The sequence below is a fragment of the Protopterus annectens genome, chromosome 8.part0 (assembly GCF_019279795.1).
Source record: "Protopterus annectens isolate FY-2018-M chromosome 8.part0, PAN1.0, whole genome shotgun sequence".
NCBI classification, from domain to species: Eukaryota; Metazoa; Chordata; order Ceratodontiformes; family Protopteridae; genus Protopterus; species Protopterus annectens.
In genome coordinates, this window is record NC_056741.1 from 705,595,296 (window position 1) to 705,619,471 (window position 24,176).

Genomic DNA, 24,176 nt, shown 5'->3' on the forward strand with positions numbered 1-24,176 from the left:
CCAGTTACATTCTTTGAGGGATGAGATGAATGTGAGTGGGTTAAAGTTTCTTTTTTTACGTATCTGACGGTAGACGACAGGTTTAGCTTGGTATAGGTATTTTTTTCAGTAGGAATGTTGGGGAGTGATCACTGAGGATATCTGATAAGCAGCCTGTTATATATATGACTGGGGGCTCTTACTGACTAGTATCCAATCCAGTTAATACAATTAATGGGCTACAGCAGAATGTGACAACAGCAAGACCAATATGATGCAGCAGAGTACAGATGATAATACAATTACAATAAGATCCTAAACGAAAGCACATGCAGAACATAGTAAAAGGCATCACCAGTGGGCAGGACAAAGCTATTTCTTCCTTGTGCAACCAGACCAAATCTGGAATACTACATCCGATGCAAATCACACCTCTGTAATTTCATAAACTAGATGGTGATAGTATAAACAGCAACCAGAAGGTAATTAATATAAACAGGGAATGTAAGGCAGTGGAGCCTTTCAGCAGGACATAGGCACACGGGGGCATCTTAGTACCTTGGTTAATATAAACAAACAAACAAGGCTATTGGTAGTGGGTTTGCAGAGACCATCTGTATAGCTCTAAGAAAGCAGAAATTACTTAAGCTGCACATCTCACCCAACTAAAACTGACATGCTTTAAAAAATACTACACATGTGGTAAGCAGAGTTCACACAGTATTATGCCATTTTCAATGGCTTTGTGAAATATAAGCATGAAAAGAGAACACCTTACTTTCGGTCCACCATAAGGTTTATGGTCAATGTAGTGGAAACCAAAATGTTGAGTGCTAATTAAGCAAACATAAGAAATGACAACATAACTTTATCAAAACAAAAAAATAACCAAAGAAAAATGGTTTATGTTTAGGGGGGGCACTCACACCCCCCATGCAGAGGATACCCATTTTCACCCACACTCTTTATCATGATCATCTCCCAGGCCACCACTACATGTTGCAAAAAAAAACTCTTCATCTGATATGGTGAATTCTTAGAAAGTATTTCTGGCAAGATAGAAATGAAGACTTGTATTTCATTTGATCCTGACTCAGTGTGAACAAATACTTTGCCATGGAGTGCTGCACTATCTGTACTTTGGACACCCCTGATGAGTTCATCATTCTTAAAATAGTATTGATTATGTAGTCAAAGTAATAATATTCAATTTTTAAATGGTGTTTTGACAAAATCTCCAGTCACAAAATTTTAGTTTGCTTTTAAAGTAGCAATGCAAGAACATTTATTTTCTTGAAGTTATCCAGATAAAAAAGGTACATTATAAGGTTTACTTTAAAATATTTGAATTATGTAACTGTAGCTTTGTGTTATTTTTTAGATAAAATGTCAGCATATTCATCACAGGACAGTATGTGACACACTTTTGTACTAATCATTGCCCAGTCCCATTGCTAATGGGAAGTTTTTAGCAGTCGCACATTTTTAACATTTCCTGTCCAGAGTCACCTCTGTGGGATGGAAATGTACAAAGACAGTACAAAGAATCTCAATGATGGTTTGTTGCAAATCTTGTGTACATGTGACAGATTAGTAAGTGATAAGGAAATGGTCAACAGATTAAATGCAGGATTAACATTAATATTTCGTATTTGATAGAATTCTAATGTTTGGCAACAGAACCATAACTAACTCAGGTGGCACTATGTACAGGTCCCCAAACTAGTGCAGCTGACTTTAGCAAATGGTTTGCTAAAATAGCAGTAAGAAGCTTGCTACTATTACTACCAGCTCATCTAACACAAAGCACTTCAGCCAAGTCATAAATGCAGTATCAATTTTCATTTACAAAGCTGTGATACTCTCACAGCTTCTTAAAAAAATCAGTGTCACTATGGGACTCCCATACAATCTGCATCAGACAATGACACCACCTGACAGTACCCTGGTTAGATACCCCACCCCCCCCAGTTATATTTCTATTGGGAGTCTACATCATGAATTCTGAAGGAATCAATGTACTTCTCTACCTTAAAAGTTGATTTTACAGTTGCTGTACATTTTTTTCAAGTTTCTAGGTCAAAATCAGACTTTGGAATGGAAAAAAAAACAAAGACTGCATACCAGTCCACAAGACAGTTCCCTATAGATGTCAGGTAGAAAATTTGGTATAAAATGTTTAATCTCAGAATAGTTATGGGGAAATGTTTGCAAAACTAAATAGACACTCATAACACTGTTGGGTATCAACATTTTGGAACAAAATTTTCAGAGCACTTGAATTAGGTCCTAAATAATGATGTCTTGAGTGCAGTAATTATGCACTGCAGTTCCATATCCCATAGTGATTGTGTATGCAGCGTATGAAATATAACATCTTTAAAAAAAGCTTTCCAGTGGCAGTGACATAAGTTCAGGCCCAAAGACACAACGCTGGAAATCTATGCTCAAAATATAGGGAAATAGAAAAAGGTATTGTTATTCGTTATTATGGAAAAAAATAAATTTACAGATTTCAGGTTGCTAAGGAGCACCAATGGTTACTGGTCAGAAAGAAAGACTGCGCTGTAGGTTTACTGAAAGTATGGAGAGTACTAGGTGGTAGGTCTTCAGTGGAAGGATTAGTGGAAATGTGGGAGAAGTAAAAGACTACTGTTTCATTTAGAAAGAAAACAACTCTGAGGACACTTTTTTCAGAGAACAGACCTTTGATTTACTGAATGGAGTTTAGCAATCTCATGTTATTATATAAGAGCACTGGATGGTGGAGGTAGTGAACTGCATAATTCAGGATGGAAATTTTATGTACATTAGAAATGCAGCTGTGTTTTCCTGTTTATCAAGCTGTTTGTCTGTCTTTGGCGTTTTTGATACCAGGGAACTGGCTATCTCAGTTATCACTGTTACTTCATTTAGTTTTGAATCGTGGGTGGTTAATTACAGTGAGCAGATGTTTGTTTTAAGGAGATATAGTTAAAAATATTACTGGCAGAACTGTTAAGCAGCTGTTTTTATAGAGAACTTGTTTGAATGAGTGGGCAGCCAAATATCATTATAAAAGAGTATTTGATAGCCATATGTTTAACACTGAAGGACTGGAGATTCCCCCATATCACTCAAAATAGGTGGGTGGACTGGGAGGTTACATTTCTAAAAATGGAGCAGTGTGTTTTAGAACCACAGCTTAAGTTTCTAGTTTGCAGAATAAGCTGCTACTAAGCTGCTCTGCTTTGCTAAACAGTATATTGCTGATCACTACAACCAGCAATGAAACTGTTAAGCTGACTGTTGTGGCCAGTCTTTTAGACAGTGCTTCTGAAAGGATTTGCTCAGTTACTACATATGGGTCATGTTTCAAAAATTTATCTAACTACATGACCAAGAAAAAATGTGATCCTGACAATAAATGAGCTGATACTTAAGTTAGCACATTAATCAGCGGAACTAAGCCTTGAACTAGATGTGCTACATGAGGAATGCATAACTAGGGCAAGGATCAGTAGACTCCTACTCCTGAAATACGTGTGCACTATGAAAGCACACAAAAGCACCACCAGGTGGTTAACCAATGGGTTAACCATACAAGCATTTAATTCAACACTGAAGGATGAGGCTGGTTCAGTACCACTGCAAACCATTAGGGGGAGGGAGTTATTTTATCACAGCCTCGTTTAAAGAAGCCATTTTTAACATTCACTTCCTTACTGGTAATATCTTGGGAGTTAGATTTGCAGAGCAGCTCGGTGTGAAACAGCATCTTTGTAAGTAAAAGTGCAGCATTCTTTCTTTTTTTTTTTTTTTTTTTGGCATGCCTGTGGGTGTATGTGTGCATGTTGCAGTATAGCCTTTGTGTATGTGATATAGTGTTCCAGTTCAGTGTGATGGATTGATGAATGTGGAGTTCGGAAAAGTAGTAAAAAAAAATCTACACTCCCACTATGGTTGCAAGCACTGAAGCATTGACTATGTCACTAGTATCTATAGTATATGACAGATCTTTTGCAGAATGATTTTTTGTTATGATGGATTACCTCTGCATACCATAATGCACTCACATTCAAGTTCCTCTCTTCTTTACTTGCACTGTACTCTCATGAACACTGCATGCCAGCTTAGATAATCAGAAATTGATATCCTTGAATATCAGCTACATACGAAATAAAATGCATCTTTAAATAACATAAAAAAGGTATCTTTGTTGTAATCATCACTCAGACTAATAATTAACAAATCTATTTACTGGATAAACTGTCATGTTTTCAATACTTTCAAAAAATCTTACTCCAGTTTTAAAGGTAAATTTATTAAAAGAAATCATCAGCTTTCATGAAAATGCAATCATTAAACTATTTACTGATATTTTAAATCATAACAGTTAATTCATATTTGCTCTGTGAGAATTGCATTCAATTTTTCCATAAGGCAAAGCACTGTTTTTACAAAAGAAGAACCCATCAAATATAAAAATACCAGTATAAAATGCAGTCAATACTTTTACTGGAAAAAAAAATGTTAACTTGTGTGCATTACACTTTACACTTCTATGAAGGAATAAGCATGGACTTCACTATGTGCTAGGACTTGGTTTAGCTATTCAGTAATCCAAATCTGTTACTGCAATGAAAAATGTGATCCCCTTAATAAACAGCATAGCAGATTAATTGCAAAACAAGTTAAAATGTGTAGAACTGTGAACATTTACAACTTTTCATTGCTCAATTTAAATATTTCATATAAACAAGGTTTCAAGTTTAAAATGTTCAAATGCATCCAGTTCTCATACCTTAACTAAGCACAGCACATAATCCCTTTACTGAGTCCGTTAGCACTATTTTCAGCTCAGCATCAAGTAACTGTTTATTTGTACCCTCTTCCCTTCCATGCAAACCCACGTCAGTAAGAAGAAAGAAGTGATGCCTCATAGCTTCATGTTTTACCCAGTTACATCATTTGTAAGTTCAGCAATTACATTCCTGAAATTTGTTACCGTTTTGCCTTTATAAAATCATCTGCAAACACCCTGCCACACACCACATAATCAGCATTGCAATTAACAAATGCTACTCTAATGAATTACTCACTAGGTGGGTGCTTTTAACAGGTGCCCATCTTGATGCACTTTCAGGCTCCACAGATGGTACATTTAAGAATTCCTTTGGCAAGGCAGGAGGTGTTTTGTGTGGTGTACAGAATGAGTACCATTTCACTGCTAATAATTCTGCTTCTGTTAGGCACAACTCTAAGCAAAGTATCTAAAAGAGAAGTAATATTATACAGTATGATGTAATGACAGGATTTAATGCTGGTTGTGTTTCATATCCATCTAATGCACATTTAAGGGCCAATATCCTTACTTGTGATGGCATATAGCAGCACCATGTTATATGATGGCACAGCATTTTGTAACATTAGCTTTTAAAATATCTATAAAAGAATTCAGAGTATTACAACATGGGATATTTAGTTATGCCCATTATTTCTGAATCATTTTATAAAATAAGACATTTGAAGAAATGAACACAAATTTCAAGAAAGGGGACTTATAGTCCCTAATTGCTCTGTCTTTAAAATTTCATTCCCACTCACTAAAGCTAAAACTCCCTTTCTGCTCTCTAAACGTAAAATCCCTGATTGCTCCCTAACCAAAAACGTCACTCCTGCTCCCTAAATCTAAAGCTACCCCATCTCTAAACCTAAATCCCCCTTTGATTGCTGCCTGAAACCCTAACCTGCACTCCCATTGTCTCCTCACAGCTGCCAGACTTAGCTTGCTCGAACTCAGCTACTGTTAACGGGTGAGGTGTGGCAGCTCTTTACATGGCCTGATGCTTGGATACTGGTCTACCTCAAAGCACAAAAAGTACTTTCTTTCCTCTGAAGTACAGCAATGAAGTTCAGCGATACTAGAATTATGCATGATAAACAGGCCTGTATCCGATTATGCCCAACACAATCTCCATGTGTGTGCATGTATGGGCTTGCGCATGGCTGGATGTGTATCAAATGTGAGGGAGAAGCTACTCCAGTCCCACTTCAACACCTGGAATGTACAAACTGTGAGAACTGCAACACTCCAGGGTAACAATTAAAATTTTCAGCGAATATATAGTCTCAGTCCCACACCTGTTTCAGGAGCAAATCTCCCAGGAAGGTGAGCTCCATGAATCTGGATACACATACTTCACCAATTAATATGCTAAAAATATGACTGCTCAATTAAGAAATTCTATTTTTACCAAACTGTTATGGCTACACAAAGTAAGGCAATTGTAAGTCTGTGTCATATTCACACTAGGTGATGTCATAATAAATGGTCTTGAATAACGCTGCAAATGTTCGGTATATCAGACTTCATTGTTATTTGGAATACCATCCATTTATTTTCTTTGTCTTGCACTCAATACTCTGTCCTAGCACAAACTCTTAGAAAACAAAGTGGCTTCCTTAACATCAGCATCTTTGTGCCAAGTAAATCCTGTGTGAAAATGCACTGATGGAGCCTTTACACTAGTCGCCACAGCCACCACCACACACACACACACACACACACACACACACACACACACACACACACACACACCCCTTTGCAATTGCTTCCAACTTTACTGTCCCCAGTACAGACCTCGGAACTGGGACTTCCATGGCAGTCAACAGGTTGGGAAAGGGAAACAGTGAGCTGAGCAACAACAGTGTCACATACGTTGACCTTTTGACCTTGTACACTAGGAATTATTTTGTTATACCTTAACTGGGTGGATTTAGCTTACAGTGATTGTCCATATTCCAAACTTACATTATGTATGAACATTTAACAATCATTATTTTTTAAGGATTGCTTTTTGGAGACAAGGAATTTATGAAACTATTTCTTGATAAAGTTTCTATTCTAAATTAGTGACATTTTAATTTACATCTGCACTGAAGGACGTGGTGTGTGTGTTGCTATAAACACCAGCCTTTTAAGTTTATACTACAGATGGTTTCTAAAAAGACATTCTTTAAGAAATGCCCTCATAAAATAGAACTGATAAGTGGGGTATGAATACACACTTTGTCTTTTCTAATTAAAATAAAAATAATGGCTGAAAGCAGTACCAAGTGTTCTTATTTGCGTTTGTTTCACCTTCTTGGATTTGGCATTGTTATAAGGGCAAGCAGTCTTTGCTTGTCAGTTTTACAGAATGCTAAGACACATTTATATTTTGTGAAAACAAGGACATGATTTTTCTTTACTTTGTTCCTGCAAGAGAAAAAGCTGCCTGTTGCTCAGTCAAGATTCTGCTAAATCCAAAACTTCAAAGCAGTTGGGGGGGGGGGTCATCCCGTGATAGTACCAGATGACTGTGATAAAGGGGATACTTCTGAAAAGGAATGGATTGATTTCTGATTTTAAATAGGTTGTTTCCTAGCCTTGGAGACAGAAAACAAGCTTGGCCTTATCTTGGAAAATACAGCAGCATGATGTAAAAATCACAGATTTTCCCAGTTTAGGATCATTATTCAGACATTATTCCAATGCATGGATAAGGAAACACTGCTTACATCCCTGTTACACTAAAGGTGAAAAATTGCAGCTTAGGTTATTTACAAGATGGAGTATCATTTCTAGTTATGGAATGAAGTAATGATGTCATCCGCTGGGAACTTCCTCTCTAAGGTCACATCTGCCTTTTGTAGCAGATATTTCAATGTCTGCTAGTGACACGATTTTGGCTGTGTTTGTCAACAGTGCTTAAAGGCACTCTTACACCATATGGGGTCACACACAATGAATGTTGAACAGACATCATGACAGCCCTAACTTCAGTAAAGGAATTTTGCAGACCAAATCAAGAAAATACATACCAACATATGTGGCATCTAAGATAACAAGTGCACGTCAAAAATAAGCAGACATCGAGTAAAGCACGACAACGAATGTGTTACAGCTGTACTTGAAATTGCTGGATAAAACATCAAAGGTAATACTTGTTCATTCTGCCAACCATCCAAGAGCACAATGGATGTTCACATCATTACAAATATGAGTATGACAGCTCTTCAGAAGAGGAAAAAAAAGCACTTTACAGGTCACATCTTGATTGCTGGGAAACCAAACAAGTAGAAACAGGGATTAATAAAAGCAAAGATAAATACAACTTTGTAAGAAAACAGAAACAGTCATTTCTTAATCATCCCAAGGAAAACAGACATATAATAAGATTCAGTCAACCTAACAATAATTCATACAGTACAGAATTTTATACAATTTTTCCCATTTTTAATTTCTCCAACTCTTTTGGGTTTCTAATACCATGATGGGAATGGACCCCATTCCTAAGTCAAAGTACAATTAAAGTTCATGAAATTAGTATTGTTTCACTCTTTGATGTTAGCCAAACGTATGTCCTTTCAAAGCACAATAGCAGAAGTTTTGCTAGAATACCAGAGTCTGATGGAAGTGTCTGCTGTACTGAAGCCCCCTACCGAACTGCAGCATTTTACATGTTTTAACATGTGAATACATGAGTAATGTACCACCTTATCACTGGATGCCTTCTGAGTAACATTTTGTGGTGAAGTTACAACCCAGCAAAAAGAGATCGACCATGGGACAGTATGCACACATAGTTAAGAAAGAAAAATTCTTGTATACCTTTTTATTAATTTTACAAATCCATAATTCCGTTGGGAAAAGTAAACATCCTAGGATTAAATCCTCATTGGTGTAATAGTGGTTGCGGTATGCATGGTCCTGATCTCCTAGTATTCAACATAAACTACATGTCATGAAACAAGAGATGACATTATGCCAGATGTGTTGTCAGATAAGTTAAGATACCGCCCTACACTATGTGGGCTAAAAATGGGGAGCTAATTAATGAGTCATTAAGTCCAAGACGATAACATTATATTATATTATATAACATTATTATTTAGTCAAAGGCTCTCACAGCCCACTATTTGCTTTAAGACTTATTGTACCTTTGACCAAGAACATAACTGTAAAGGGTCCTCTGAACCAAGTAGCCCACCTGTAAGGGGTGCTGATAGTAATAAATAATCTCTAAACTGCTCACAATTTAAAAAAGGTGAACACATTGTCTGGTTACATCCATATAAGTCTCCTTAAGGCATTCTGATTCTTCTCACCTGCCAAAACAAGCTTCTTAAAGTTTCAGAGCATGTAGTCTTTAATATTTCCCTTGTGGTCTGTGCTATGGCTGGAAATGATCTGCAAGCACATGTAAATAAAAATAAACTTTCAGAAATAGTTACAAGTTGGATGGAGGTGTGTTAGCAATGCTGTTTCTATGGGCAGACCAAGATTATTATTATCATTAAACATTAATCATGCTGAGGAAGTTCAACATTGACTGCAATAAGATACAACAATTAATTGGGAAAGGGACTTCAACATTTCAGAGTGGGTGTAGGAGTTGATTGTGAACCATGAAGGAATAAAAGGATGTATAACAGAGTTTAAAAAATGTACATGTTCTTTTTGGGCCATTCCCAAGTCCTCACAATCATCAAGCCCATCCAAACCTATTCAGTTGTCCAGAATTCCTGGCATCCTAAAACATTAAGGATAGAGACTAGCATTGAGGCCTGTTATTTGTCAGAAGATTTTTACCAGTTTTTGGGTTTAAATTTAGTTTAATTCAGAGTAGCATGGTCTTCACATTTTTCTATGCAATTAGTCTGAACTATTCTGTTATGGCTTACATTTCTGAATTTTTGTTTGTGAAATGTTCAGCATTTCACCCTAGCTGAGCTTGAAATTGGTCAATATTTAAAAGTACACTACCCTGGTAAAAAACAGGAATAAATACATTTTGTTTTTATTATACAGTAGTAGCTTGCATTCATGATACCAATGTGACAATGTGAGATATTGCCAGCTATGCCAGGAGAAGTAGGGCAGTGGATGTGTAACATATGCCAACACAGCTAGCTGGAATTTTGTAAAGAATTATATGCTATTTCTATATCAGATTGGTTTGATTTGTACAGATGCTTGTGTTAAAAAGTGTATTTGTAAAGCTGTTTGTGTTAAAAATGTACTAGCAGCATGCCCTGCTGGACAGAAAAAGAGATATACTTGCATTATTGTAACTGTTTCAATGTAAATGTTTTAACAGAGGATATGAGAAGAGAAGAGGGTAATCTCAAACTTTGAAAATGTTCTGAAATTAAATTACTGGGCCTAGGCCATAAAAATGTTATTTTACTGTTCTCAATGCAGCCAGAGTCAAAAGGTCTGTACTAGGAAACTTCCTGCATTGCCAATGGGGCGAACTAAATGCTACTCTAGAAAGGTTGAGGTTTGAAATAGTTTTATGACTTCCAGGACCTGCAGCATATCATAGCAAAGTTCTGTGTGTGTGTACTAATGACACCTATGGAATAAATCCTGTCAGCTTCTAGCAATGGGGGGTTGCATGGGAATCAGAAATCAGATGACCAGATGTATGTGGTGATATTCTGACGTCTCAGAGCACTCTGTTTTTGTAACCTGACAAAGAAGGATCTCTCACCTACTTCATCTTGCCTTGGTCTAGTAAGTAACCGGGGAATAATAATTCTTTAGATCAGTGAGGAAAAGATAGTGAGATTAATTAAGTATTTTTTTCTGTAACTGTATGAACCTGTCCACCTGTGTTATTTTTAGTATTTCCTGTCACTGAAACTATGGTATTTATTGGAAATATTTAGCATTTTCATGCTATTTTATTATTTATTGTTAAATATATTTAAACTTTTCACTGTGGCTGGTCCTTTAGAGAATATTTTAACATTTGAGAGTACTTATATCTATTGTTGACACTGTGCACATTCCTGAAAGCCTGGCTATTTGGTCAACATTACCATTTATATTAATATTAATTTCACTCACTATAATTGGGTACCCTTGTAAGAGCCTTACAGTAACTGGCTTTGGGATGTCTAGTGGCAGTGTAACTATCTTATAGTCTGGGCATAAGGGGTCATATCTAGTAAATCTGTGCCAGACTTTCCCAGGTGTGTGTGTGTGTGTGTACATGTGTGTGTTACTTGGAACAGGGAAGTAAAGCACTGGTTTCACAGAGAGGGTACTTGAGGACTTGGCTTAGACATTCAGCTGAGGACTTAACCCTACAGCTGTGCTAGTGGGGAGCCTTATTGGGGAGGGAGACAGAGAAACCCAGTCCCTGGACTGAGTGTGCTCATTATGTGCTCTTAAGGGAAATTGTGCTTGATGCTGACAGCTGCATCTGGGAATGCTGTGTACCCATTTTTGTTCCAGGTGAACGTCCCTCTCCAGTGTCAGTGGTGAGGAGGCAGGCTCCTTGATTGCTGTCCCAGAGTGGGGACGTCACAACCTAATGAAGCAATCTTAAGTCCAGAAGGTGGAAGGGGGCTGGGTGGGGGGTGGGGTGGTAGGGTCATCTAGGGGGCCCCACTAAAATGGTCCATACTGAGCCCTGCAGTTGATAAGACTGACCATGAGTGAGCATCAGAACAGTGAAAACTTAACTGTGAATGGGGAACATACATCAGTTCTAAGACTGTAGTACTCTGGATTTTCCCTCTGCTCCAAGGTACAGTGATCTCTGAACTAATTATAATATATATATATATATATATACGTGTATATATATATATATATATATATATATATATATATATATACCCACATATATATATATATATAATATATACATACATACACACACACACACACACACACACACACACACACACACACACACACATATATATATATATATATATATATATATATATATATATATATATATATATATATATATAAATAACAGCACAGATATGGCTGGCATACGCGTATGCTGAGGGGTGCTGGGGACTTTACCCAAAGTGTAACAGCAAATTTTGCAATTGTCCCTTAATATCCATGGTATTTGGGACTCAACAGTATCTGGTCTCACACTTCTGATGAAGATCTCATTTTCCTGTGGGAAGCATTACTCCCATCCTTCTCTGGTTAAGGATGTGGGTGGATGACTATCTTGGGGTAGAGCTATAGCATTATTAGTGTGGTATTTTTCATATACCACCAATGGTTTGTTGGTGGGCAGTTATTACTTCCACGGCATGACCATGCTTCTGAAGTGGTACATTAGCTGCATAACAAATGCACCTGGTCTGCACATCTTTTTATTTATTCATGGCTCATATCATCAGTATACATTTAAGGCACAGTGCTTGAAACTTTCTCTTAGTTTCTTTACTTTATTAACCAGGTTAGCTACTACTGGGCAGGACCAATATACAGACAAGAACTGGGAAGGCAAGATCTGGTAAAACTCTGAATTTAAAGTAATAAAAGATTATATGTAAATGCATTCTAAATATAAACAGCATGCACAGTGATCACATACTTAACAAGTAGTGTTTTACTTTTTTTATTTCAGAATATGCTGCCTTGAGCAAAAGGACAATAAAACAAGCAGTTGAAGACACAGAAACATTCCAACGAACATGAAAAAATTATGCACACTTAGTGAGAGTACATATAACATAAAGAAGAGATAAATACAAGGACTTTTTCCTATAAGGAATTCTTAGAGAAAGAGAGCACTTTAGAAATGTGTTTTCTCTTATAAGAATTCTTAGGGCATGCAAAGACAGAGAGAGAGAGAGAGATAGTTCAGATACAGAATAGGTCGAAGATGAAAGTCTAAAAAATGCAGACAAATGCAAAAAATCATCGGTAAGGAAAGGAATACAAGTGTGAATCAATAGTAGAAAATTATTGTTTATCTATGTGAAGTAAGATAGTGAAGAACATTAAGTGTGCTCCAGACATAATGGTTTGCAAAGGGGAAAGGAGGACAAAACCAAAAATGAATTAATGCCATGGTCATCTACACCATGTAGGAGTCATCAATGTGCCGTAAATACCATTTATCAAAACTGTAACCACTTGCCAACATTTGCTCGCCTGTAGTAAAACCTCTCATTAGCTTCTCACTCACATATTGTTTGGTGCTATATGTTTATCGATATGCATCAGTAAGCCACTAACAATAAGTTGCTAGTTATCAGTAAATCATGCCACACTGCTGCAAATTCCATCTACTCCCACTCGAAAGTATGGAGCTTAGTCCTTAGCCCCAATAAAACCAAATGTATGCTTTTCATTCCAAAACAACTCCTTAACTAGAAGCATACATTTCTGTTTAGGAATTACCAACATGCCTGGATGGTGTGACTCAAAAACTAGATGGACATAGCGTAATGATGCTTTGTGCATTTATGCCATGTTCAGATGATGAAGTTTTGTTAATATAATTCTTGTGGTCCTATATATTTCCATCTCAGCAGGTACAGGAGGTGACCATACTGCAGTACTGTTGATGGATAATTTATTTTTATTTAGCATTTTATTTAACATTTGTTTACTGGAAAAGTCTGACTTGGCACTAAGCCAATTTTCAGGGGAGGCACAGGGAGAAGCACTCCAGATGGATGTCTTTGTAATGTGGGAGAAAACCACAGCACCTGGAAAAAACCCACACGAATGCAGGGAGGACATGGAGACTCCGCACAGAAGGCACCCCAGCCAAGAATCGAGCCAGAGGATCTCCTGCTGTGAGGCAACACAATAACAATAATGAACTGCTAAGAAAAAATTAAAAAAAAAATTGGGCAGCATGCTCCAGATGCTGAGTGCCAATCATGGCAGAGAAAGTGAGCCTAACAGTCAAGCATGGCAGAGGTGTTGAGAATTACTGCTGAACTTGAAAACAGATGACTTGGCTGAAAGTAGATATTTAAACAAAAGTCAGGTGGTTACAGAGGAGTACAATGAGGTACAGATATTTAAACTGTTTACAAATGTGTGTCTTGCACAGTAAACCAAATGGCTTGGCTTGTGGAACAGAATTAGGCAGGGGATTATGGGAATCATTATGCTTGTCAGATAACATGCCTGGTAGAGATCTGATCCCCTTACTTAAGGCAAGGCCAGAAAGGCTGGACAGAATGAAAGTGAAAACAGTCAGAGGTCTATGGGTAAGAAAGGCAGACTACTGGAAAGATGGCCAAGAGAATGAACTATTAAACTGTATAATTTCACAATCAAGAAATGGCCAATAGAAAAGGGGGGCACAGAGAGACAGAGGGAAGGGGTAATGTTGTAGGGTCATAAAGTGTGTTTGTGGAAGATTTCTCACTTCCCTTAATTCACCAAAGTTTGAGAAGCTATTTGTTTGTGTCTTTCGGCTTTTCCTGGTTAGGGGTCGCAACAGCGGAACTCCGGTCCGCTAATGATTGGCAGTAGAGTTTTACGTGCTGGCTTGCCAGGCCTAACGCACAACCTTCAATGAAGGAACGGCCCATTCATGCATGTCGTCACACAGAAGATGCTCTAACTGAGAATCGAACGGGCAATGTCCAACTGTGAGGCGACAACACTACCGCAGCACCACCACCGCAGTGTGTTTGAGAAGCTATACAGTGTCTAAAACAGGCAGGTGATGGTGCATGGCTCAGTTACCCAGACAGGCTAGTAGAGTTGTAGCAAGGAAAAATGTTGCCTTGCAAGATACAACAAACTCATTGGAGGAAGTAAGTGTTTGACCAAAGAATGCAGCCACTGATTGGGAAGGCATGAAGAAGTGAAAGGATGCATCTCAACAGAAACTGAGGTGTGAGTAAATCTTTCCTCCCATATATGCATTTATTTGAGAAATGAGACAGACCTTACTTTGTCCTTCCAGTTAGTGGCATGAATTCTTGGTTATGTAAGGAAAGGAAACAGCAAAGAGAAGCCATCAAGAACAAATTATGAAAGACCGAATGGATCACTTGAAGGGGAGAAATCACAAGCTAGAACAGCTGGGAATACACTGTAGAGCTGAAGTATACACAAGTTGGGAGATCAGTTAAGGGGAACAGTGATTATTGAGCAAACTCAAAAGGATGACAGGCATGAGAAGGAGACAAAAGGAGCTTTAGTGTGAAATATCTACATATAGATCTTATGACTTTTCCTAACAGTTGTGTATTCTAACTAGAGGATACAAATTTTGAATTAGGGTTCACTTGTGATTCTACTGGATCAGTCATGTCTTCTTCTGTAAAGCACCATTCATCAATGGTAACTGTACCACACATGATGTGTTGTATGCATCCACGATTGTTGGCCCCTCAGGTTTTTACACTGTAGCAGTGACAGTGCATCAGCATTATTGTACTGTTTTGCTGTCATCGTAAGAGTCATATCACTATGCAAGGAAGGAATTGCGTGATTTATATCTATAGAATGTCTCAGATCTCATTACCTTCTCCTAGCATAGCAGGAATCCCAGCCATGCAGTACCCCAGTGCTGCAAGGTACTGAAATGGATGTACTCCACTGGAATGGGAATGGAATTCAGGTTCAGGGTAGCAAGGCAGGATGGTGAAGGCCCTCTGCTATGCTGCTGCAAACCTTTTGGAATCACACTTGAGTTATCCCAAGCAACTTTAGCTGCTGTCAAAACATACAATCTATTTTCTTCTAAAAATTCAAACTTATGTACAGCTACAGTGGATTGTCCATATGGAGTTTCAAACTTGGTAACAGATCTTCCTGTCCTCTAAACATTCTTTCACTTACTTTCTTTCACTGACCTTGGATGTCCACAGTTACATCTTCAAAGAAATTTTAATTTCTAACAATGTTCAAGTCTCTTTCCCCACTACTTTCATCAATGAATTTTTGTCATCTCTTTGGATTCTATTCTACATTGATTTTTTTTTTCTTTGGAGTACCTTCTGCTCTTTATCACTACAAATGACATTTGATTCATGCACATTTCTAGCCACATTCCTCTCTTCAAAAATAGACAATATTTTAACACATTTCTCTGTGTTACGTAAATTAAGCCATTTTGTAATTTTCTTTTTATGGTCCTCCTTATTTCATGTAATTTTTACAACAACTTTTCATGTCTCATTTTCTTCCCATTTGAAACATCTGTTTGACTGCCCTATAGAAAGCTATTAATCATCTGTCTAGCTGGAACCTATATGGCTATTTTTCTCTTACAGGTTCATAGGTAAGTACTAGGCTAGCTGCCCTTGCAGGCCATTTTAAGCCTAGCTAGTTTCATTTTTTTGTGCTGGAAATAACGTAACCCATTTGGTTACAGATGGGCCTCACCCATCCCATCCCATCCCATGGTTGATAATTATGGATTACCCCTAATAAGAATAACTGGGATAATTCCATAGATAATTTAAAGGGAACCATGCATGGGATAGAGCATTTAGAAGCTGCATCTGTCCATTAGTAATACAGGGGGCAGGCAGTCTCTTAGTTCAACATCACTAACTTTCAACCAGGCATGCCTGCTAAAGAACAGAACTAGTAGCAGCCACCCCGAGAGAGGCCTACAGCATCAAAAAAACCATTTGCAAGAAATGCACCCACTTGTTCAGAGACACATGAAAAATCCAGCAACTCTTTACACTCAACCTCCGCCTTCTTCAAAAGCATCCACCTTAGATTTTGAAAGTAGATAATTCTGATATTTTATTTTAGCAAACTGATTTGACAATTCATCATGGCTAGAGTGGAAGAAGTATACACTTCTCTTTCCCCACCCACCTCTCCAAAGCCCCTTTTATCCGCCTCAACAGGATTTTAAGGATTTTAGCCTCAACACCTTTAGGCCCTTTTAGGCCCTTGAGAAATAGTTTCTGGACTCTACTCTAAAACAAATACTTATGAGCTTATGAGCCTATATAATATATATAACCTATCAGGGAGGCAGGGAAAGGGGTCAGGGGGGTCAGGGCCTCAAAAACACAGGCTTCCATCTAACACAGGACACATTGCTAAGGGGGAGAATAGCTAAGGGCCTCAAGACTAACCTAAGCTTTTCCTCCTCCCCTAGTAATCCTCCAATCCCATCCCTTTTCCTCCCATTTGGAGTGCTTGCTCTCTGAAATCTTTCAAGTTCCCAGTCCAAATTCTTTACTGAAAAAAAAAATGGTTCAGAGTGCTTCATAGCATTATGCACTAATTTACACCAAAACAGAATATCCTTAATACTGACAAGCTCATTCCTGAAATACACAGTAATAAGCTTGCTGTTTAGTATGGATATAGAGGCACCTTAAAAGGAAGTCCAAGATTCATAACGAACCCATAAAAATCCCACTCCTTTTGTGTTTCTGAGGCTTATATCATACCCCTTAACTCCACTTACACAAATATCATATATATGCTCAGCAAGAAACTCCATTAAATTCTTCAGTAGCTACCTTTCCGCAAAAGATCTGCTCAAGAAAATTGCCCCCAGATGTTTTCTTTTGGTCTATTTACCATCTTTTTTTTAAAGGCCTTTCTTATCTTCCTGCTTTTTTTCTTTTACTTGCCTGTGTGGAAAGGCTATTTTTGTAGTGCAATTTCTGCTGTATTTTAGTACAGATGAGTAGCATACATGTTTTACAAACTGCATATGTCTTCACTACTTCTTCAGTCTTTTAACACTTTTTCTTCAGTGGATCCAAAGAGAAGCTCCTTCTCCAGTGAGGCATTAAGGAGTTATGTTTTAACATGGTCTGGCAGGGACTGTATCCTCAGCCAGGCATGCTACCTTAAGACTGGCACACAGCTGCTGCTCTCCATGATGCATCTACTATATCACAGCTGCACTTAATGGAGTGGATGACCACCTGAGAATTGCAGTTGCACAGATCTAACAATCTCTATCTTTTTGTTCCTTATTCCCTATCCCTCAGCCTTTTCCTTTAGTTAGGACAGGAGAAAGTACAGTTGTGTACACTTACCATAAATGTAGATGTTTGAGTGTATTCACTGTTGCAGTCATCACACTTGGGTTATCTGCTTGCAGTAGCCCTCAGTCTGCCTGATTAACAAAGTCTTGGGTCCTGCATCAGATGCTGTCCCTTCTTCCATGATGTCAGAATGTCAGGGCTATAAAACATGCAGCCGACGCAATTATATCAGTTTTTCTTGCCCCAGGTGTCAGGTGCCCCCCTAATGGGAAGCAATTAAATCTATAATTACAAGGATATACCTCCAACAAAAAAGCAAATGCACCAAAAAGCTTTTTGAGCATAGTAAGGGAGAGCAGAGGTATAGCCAAAAGAAGAAAGGGGGTTGGAGGGAGGGTAACCAGGACTGCAACAGTGAATACACTCCAACATCTACATTTATGGTAAGTGTACACAACTGTACTATGTTCTTCGTGTTTCACTGCTGCAGTCATTACATTTGGATAAATTCCCAAAGCTAAGGTTGGGAGGAGGAATTTAGATAGCATTAGGACCAGCTATAAGACCCTGCAAGACTGCAGTGGCAAAGCCAGCTCTGGATTTAGAGAAAATTGGCAAATGATAATGCTTGGTGAAAGTATGTACAGAACTCCAGGTAGCAGCTTTTAGGATGTCCCTGGTAGGGACGCCCCTGAGAAAGGCTGTGGAGGTAGATGCAGACCTGGTTGAATGGGGTCTGACGCCCTGTGGGATAGGTTTTCCATGGTGCTTATAGCAGAAATGAATGCAGTGGCCTATCCATTTTGAAATGGTTTGCTTTGAAATAGCTTTTCCCTCTGTCCCTGCAGCAAATGCCACCAGCAGTTCAGATTTCCTTTGAGGTTTAGTCCTGTCCAAGTAAAATCTAAGTTTCCTGTGCACATCTAAGGAGTGCAGTATCCGTTCCACTTTGTTCTGTGGGTTAGGAAAGAAGGTAGGCAAATGAATGGACTGATTAAGAGCCACACTGGATACCACCTTGGGCATGAAGGAGGGATTGGTTCTGAGGGCCACCCTGTCCGTATAAAAGATGATGAAAGGCTCCACTGCCATAAGGGCCTGTAATTCAGATACCCTTCTTGCAGAAGTGATCGGTAAAAGGAAAGCTGTTTTCCAGGAAAGGAATTTAAAATCTGCAGTAGCAGCTGGCTCAAAAGGAGGAAGACTGAGTTTCTCCAAGACAAAGTTAAGGTCTCAGACTGGAGTTGGAGCTCTCCTGGGTGGCCTTAAATTTTTAGCCCCTCTGAGGAACTGCTTGAGCAGTGGGTGAGAGAAGAGGGAGGCTCTGTGCTGTAATGAGCTGAAATGGCTGAGGCATGAATTTTGATGGAGGAAAAGGACAAGCCGTTATGAAGCATCTCAGTCAAGTATTGTAGAATCTGAGGTAAATTGGGCACTGCTGTGTTCATCCCATGAGATTGATTCCAGGCACAAAATCTTTTCCATTTTGCAGCATAAGAGTTTCTAGTACTAGGCCTTCTTGCCTCTAAAATGATATCCATCACTGATTTACTGAGGGATGGTAAAGGAGAGATTAGGCAATTAGCCAGGCTGCTAGGTTCATGGTTTGCAGCTGAGGGTGCAGAATCTGGTTCTCCTGCTGAGACAACAGGGAAGGAGTCTGAGGCAGGTGCCATGGGGCCAAGTGTGAAACACTGCGCAAGAGGGGATACCAGTGTTGGCGTGGCCAGTCTGGTGCAATTAAAATCATCCTTGGCTTGTCCTGTTTGATCTTTAGTAGTACCTTGGAGAACAGAGGCAGAGGAGGAAAGGCATAAACTGATAGGTTTTTCCAGCTGAAGGATAGAGCATCCACTTTTCAAGCTAGCGTGTGGGGAATCTTTGCGCAAAATTTGTCCAATTGATGGTTCTGCGGGGAGGCAAACGGGTCTATATCTGGGCTCCCCCACTTACTTGTCAACATGTTGAAAATCCTTGGTTCCAGTTTCCACTCATGTGGGTCTGTGAGGTTTCTGCTTAGTCCATCTGCCAGTGTATTTAGTTTTCCTGGAAGGAATTGAGCTTGTAGATTCACTTGGTAGCTCAAGGCTGTGTTCCACAATGCCATGGCTAGTCTGGAGAGGGGGTAAGAATGTGTACCCCCCTGCTTGTTTATGTACCACATGACAGTGGTGTTGTCTGTCTTTACCCTTAGTTGTCCTGGAAGTATGTGGCCCTTGAAGGCTGTCAAAGCATTCTGTACAGCTAACATTTCCTTTTGATTTATGTGCATGTGCATTTGACTTGGGTTCCATTTGCCCTGAATGCACTTCCCTGCCAGGTGAGCCCCCCCCATGCATAGTCTAATGCATCTGTTGTTAAGGTTTGGGTGGCAGGGGGTAGTGTGAATGGTAGTCACCTGTTTTGGTGGCAGACCTCTGCCCACCAAAGGAACTCTAGGCGTAGGCAAGTTATAACAGGAATCGTTGCTTCTAGATCCTGTGAATGTTGACACGATAGGCTTTTGAGATACCATTGTAGTTTCTTCATATGCAGCCTTGCATATGGAATTAGAATAATGCAGGAGACCATGAACCCCAAGGCTTGCAGTATTTGCTTTGCAGACAGCAGAGTTTTTGTGGCCACTTGTTTGAAGTAGGTTGTCAAATGAATCCGTTTCTCTGGCGTGAGGAAAGCCATCTGGGAAGTTGTATTCAAGCTTGCTCCCAGGAATATAATTTATTGACAGGGTACCCGGTGTGATTTCTTTTCATTTATGGTGTACCCCCAGACAAGTCAGCACCCTTTGAACAAAGGCCAGATAATTCAAAAGTATGTCCTGGCTTTCTGCCTGAATTAGACAATCGTCCAGGTAGGGGTATATTTGAATATTTCTTTGCCTGCAAAATGCAATGACTGGAGCTAGGCACTTTGCAAATACCCTGGGCACAGTAGATAAGCCAAAGGGCAGTGCAGAGAACTGATAGTGCATGTAGCTTACTTTGAAGCTTTGGTATCTTCTGCAAGACTCCCTGATAGGGATGTGCAGGTATGCTTCTTTTAAGTGTAGTGTTGCCAACCATGCATCTTTGCCTAGCATAGGAAGCAGCTGATGAAGAGTCAGCATTTTGAATTTTGGAATCACCAGAAAGGTGTTTAGAGTGAAAAGTCCAGGATAGGAAGCCATGTATTGCCTTTTCTGGGTACCAGGAAAAGTCTCAAATAGAAACCTTGTCCCTTTTCCTCTTCTGGTACTAACTGAATAGCCCCCATGCTTGAGAGAGAGAACTTGATTTTGGGCCTCTGCCCACTGATTTGGGGGTAGATCTGGCCACCCACTTAGTGTTGGTAATGTGTGGAAGTGAAATCTGTATCCCTGGGACACTATTTAAAACAGATTTGTCCTGGGTAATGAGTTCCCAGTTTTTGGCCTGCAGACCAATCTTTCCGCCTAAAGGAGCATTCAGTTGGAAAGTGTTTGGAAGTTTTAACTGCAAGTCATAGAGACAGTTTTCCATAAGAAGGAGTCTTACTACTCCCAGATTTGGGTGCGGAAATCCCCCACTGTTTAGTCTTGTGTGTCCCCTGGGACTGAAATCTAGGGTTTCTGCTGTGTCTGGGTTTGGCTTGAGAAGACTGGAAGGGGCTGGAAAGGACCAGTTCTTAAATGGCCAATGCCTACTAAATCCCGGAGGCTGAACTTGCAAGAAATTTTTAACAGTTTGCATAGATTGAGCTTTATCTTTCATCTTTTTAAGAACTTCCTCAGCTTTGTTGCCAAACAGGTGGTCCTGATTTAAGGGAGCATCCAACAGTTTAGCTTTAACATGATCAGGCAAAGATTGCTCCTTAAGCCAAACATGTCTTCTGAGCACAGACCCAGTAACAGCAGCCCTGCAAGAAGCCTCTAATGAATCAAATCCAGATTGCAAACTATGTTTATCAACCTGTACAGCAGAATGCATTAAATCCTGTAATTCTTTATATTCAGCACAGTCAGGAATCAACATCATTTTCTGTTTAAGCAACCCAATAACACGTTGTTGATACTGTAACATATGAAACTGGTAGTTTAAAGCCCTAATGGCCAAGGTTGGAGAAGTGTAAACCTTCTTACCCCATCTATCCAGTGCTCTGGAGTCTTTATTGGAAGGGATAGGATTTTTAGCAGTAGAAGCCTTAATGCCCTTGGGTCCCTGTGAAATAGTCTCTGGATCCGCAATAGGATTTTTAAAAAGAAACTTGTGTGAATCAGGAACCCTGTAATATCTGTCAGGTTTTCTGGGAGCAGGAGGCAAAGAATCAGGGGCCAAACTAGATTCTGAAAAGGTATCATCAACAATGTCTAGTACAGGAGGTATAGCTAAAGACCTACGCTGAGCCAGGAGTAAGAAATCCCTAAGCCTCTTTTTTGAATCAGAAAAATCCTGGCTTTCCCAGTGGAAATGATCCCTTAGAGTATGTAAGGATTCACCAAAAGAAACATCCTTTGGAGGGGAAGCAGAGGGAATAGAGTCCTCTGCATCAGAATCCTCATAAGTGGATAAGGGCAAATCCAGATCAGAAAAATCAGAATCCTGGTCAGAAGATTCATAAACAACTTCAGTCCTAGGTCTCTTAGAAGGGGGAGGTTGGCTTCCCCTGATTAATGTTATAAGATCTTCAGCCATTCTTATCATTTGTTTTTTAGCCATACAGGCCTGAGCATGCGGCCTGGGCATCAGTTTCTTAGGCATGGTTCGAGATCTGGGCTTAAATATGCAAGTCCGTAGGCCTGAATACACCCTCAGAAGCCGATGCCTGCACAGAGGCTCCGGACCCATCCAAGGTAGAGACATCTGCAGGTTCCACAGTTGAAGCATCTCGTGGCATACCGGACTCCATAAGGGTCTCAGAAGAGGCCTGCGAATCAGAAATAGCAGGTATCAGAGGCTGCAAAAGTGCCTCACTGAGTACCGGCGAACTGGCGACTGGTTTAGGAGAAGCAGCTTTGGACCTAGGTGGCCTGTCTCTGTCTATCTTTGCGTTTTTTCAGAATCCCGGTAGTCGGATGGCTAACTGATGACATTTCTGGATAATTAAACAGAGAACCAAAATATTTAGAGGCGAAAATATACAGACGACGGATAGTGCGCTGATTAAATAAAGCAAACAACCGACAGCAAGGTACGTCGTGGTCAGGGCCCAGGCAAGGAATACAGTACTAATGAAAGTCTTTGTGAGGTATTTGCTTTTCACAAGTAATGCAATTATTAACTTTTACTGAGATCAGTAAGGAGCAAGAAAAAAGTTTCCCCAATGGGGTACTTGGCTTTAGTTGAAGACTTCGGTTATGAAATTCGAAAACTAAAATTTCAGGAGTCGGCCGACCGGCACTTTCGAACTGCTTCTTCTTCGGGCACTGCACAGCAAGGAAGACTGATGTAATTGCATCGGCTGCATTTTTTTATACCCCCTGATGACCTGACATCATGGAAGAAGGGACAGCATCCATAGCAGGACCCAAGACTTTGTTAATCAAGCCAACTGAGGGCTACTGCAAGCAGATAACCCAAATGTAATGACTGCAACAGTGAAACACAAAGAAAGTACAGTTGTGTACACTTACCATAAATGTAGATGTTAGAGTGTATTCGCTGTTGCAGTCACTACATTTGGGTAATCTGCTGGCAGGTTGCCCTCAGTCGGCCTGAATAACAAAGTCTTGGGTCCTGCATCGGTTGCTGTCTCCTCTTCCATGACGTCAGGTCGTCAGGGGTATAAAACATACAGCCGATGCCATTTTATTTAGTTTTTCTTGCCCCAGATGTCAAGTACCCCACAAATGGGGAGAAAAAAAAAAATATATATATATATATATATATATAACAGAAATATATGAAAATGCACATTTAGCAACATAAACTTTACATTCATCTAAAAGCAAATACACTACAAAGGCTTTAGTATATAGTGAAGGAAAGAAAAGTTATAGAAAAAGGGGATGGCGGGTGGGTAACCCAGACTGCAACAGTGAATACACTCGAACATCTACATTTATGGTAAGTGTACACAACTGTACTATGTTCTTCGTGTTTCACTGTTGCAGTCATTACATTTGGGTAGAATCCCAAAGCTATGGATGGGAGGATGGAACTAAACAGCATTAGGAGCGGCTATAAGGCCCTGCAGGACTGCAGTGGCAAAGCCTGCCCTGGATTTGGAAAAGAGAGGCAAATGATAATGCTTTGTGAAGGTGTGAACAGAGCTCCAAGTAACAGCTTCTAGAATGTCTTTGGTTGGAACTCCTCTGAGAAAAGCTGCTGAAGTAGAGGCAACCCTGGTGGAATGTGATCTGATCCCCTTGGGCACAGGTTTACCATGGTGCAAATAGTAGAAACAAATGCAGTGGCTTATCCACTTAGTCTGCTTTGATATAGCCTTTGCCTCTGATCCTGCAGAAAATGCTACCAGTAGTTGCTCAGATTTTCTTAGAGGTTTGG

General features: G+C 39.5%; 1 protein-coding gene and 1 long non-coding RNA gene across 2 annotated transcripts in view; one reads left to right on the top strand and one right to left on the bottom strand.

Annotated features, from left to right (window-relative positions):
• Positions 1-24,176, bottom strand: part of RIT1 (Ras like without CAAX 1) — a gene marked incomplete in the record, with an annotated part of 544,284 nt that overhangs the window by 399,866 nt on the left and 120,242 nt on the right.
• The window catches only part of LOC122808987, a 340,711-nt gene continuing 319,030 nt past the window's right edge, over positions 2,496-24,176 (top strand). The window contains exon 1 of the long non-coding RNA XR_006365851.1: positions 2,496-3,740. This is a non-coding gene — a long non-coding RNA (uncharacterized LOC122808987). The remainder of the gene's footprint in view (positions 3,741-24,176) is intronic.